Source organism: Tupaia chinensis, unplaced genomic scaffold (assembly GCF_000334495.1).
Source record: "Tupaia chinensis unplaced genomic scaffold, TupChi_1.0 Scaffold000129_1, whole genome shotgun sequence".
NCBI classification, from domain to species: domain Eukaryota; kingdom Metazoa; phylum Chordata; class Mammalia; order Scandentia; family Tupaiidae; genus Tupaia; species Tupaia belangeri.
In genome coordinates this window covers 720,278-721,562 of record NW_006159598.1, presented here as the reverse complement: position 1 = coordinate 721,562, position 1,285 = coordinate 720,278, and positions in this window count along the sequence as shown.

Below are 1,285 nucleotides of genomic sequence, written 5' to 3'. Positions count from 1 at the left end.
TAAAAAAGTTGTTTATAACAACAAAAACAAGGGCCATTTTCCTCCAGGTGGTATAATAGAAACAGCATCTAGAGTTTACAAGTGTTTCCAGGGCCCATAAAAGACCTGAGAGGAAAAACAAAACAAAGCAACTGCCATTGGCTCCAAAAGACCCAGGGCAAACTACAAAACCCAAATTCATGACCATTTAAATGACTATCAAACAGAACTTTCTCTCCCCTAGTCTACTGCAGCTGGGTCTTTGCAGTCCCCACACTCTGGGTTTACTGGGGGGAGTGGGTCTGCCTTCACGAGGACCTCGCCCAGGGTCAGAAGGGCTGCCCACCCCTGGGTTCTGTCCCACCCCTCCCCCAGAGGGAGAGAGACAGCGTTTTCTCCCCAAATGCAAAGAAGAGTAGCTGGAGACTGAGGGACGGTTCCGGGGGGGCCAACGGTCAGAACGTTTGCGGCCCTCTCCACAGGGCTTGTCCTGGAGGCCGCATCTCCACCCCAGCCCCGCCAGGCAGGGCCATCAGCTCCGTCTTAAAGATGAAGAAAGTGAGCCTTATGGGGTGGAGTCCCTCAGCCCACGTCATCCAGATAGGAAGAGGCAGGACCAGGGTTTGAGGCCTGGGCTGGCTGCTGTCAGAGCCCAGGCCTACCCTGCCTCGCTCCACATCTGGTCAGGGGAGAGAGGGAGATCCAGGGAAGAGAGCTGGCTGTGAACCAACAAGCGGGGAGACGGGTGAGGAAGCCCAGGGGTGAGTAAGCCTAAGCAGGGTGCAGCCTGGACAGCTGGAAGTGGGAAGGGGGCAGGGGAGGGAGGCCGGGAGCCCTGGTGCTGGGGAGCCTGCAGAGGCTCCAGGCCTCTTTCCTGGGCTCTGGCTCCCACAGGCCCCGACCTGCCTCCCCCACCCTGTGCCTGGGAACAGCCCCACCTCTGTGACACCCCAGGCCCCCTCCCCCTTCTTGGGAAGGAGAAGGGAAGGGCTGAGGAGGCTGGGGGCCCACAGGAGGAGAGACAGAGACTGGGAGATGAGATGGTAGAAGAGAAACAGAGACAGAGACAGCACTGGAGAGAGACACGCACATGCAAAGACTTAGAGCAGGGCACACGGAGAGATCGAGAGTTAAGATAAGGGGAGCAGACAGAGACAGGTGGAGAGACACAGGGACAGACAGACAGCAGGAGAAAGTGACGGACCCCATAAGCGACAGAGGTGGCAGAGGGAGACAGAACAAGAAAGGGATGGGTGGCTGCAGAGGTCCAGAGGGCCTGGAGAGGTGACAGGGCCCCCCCGCCCCG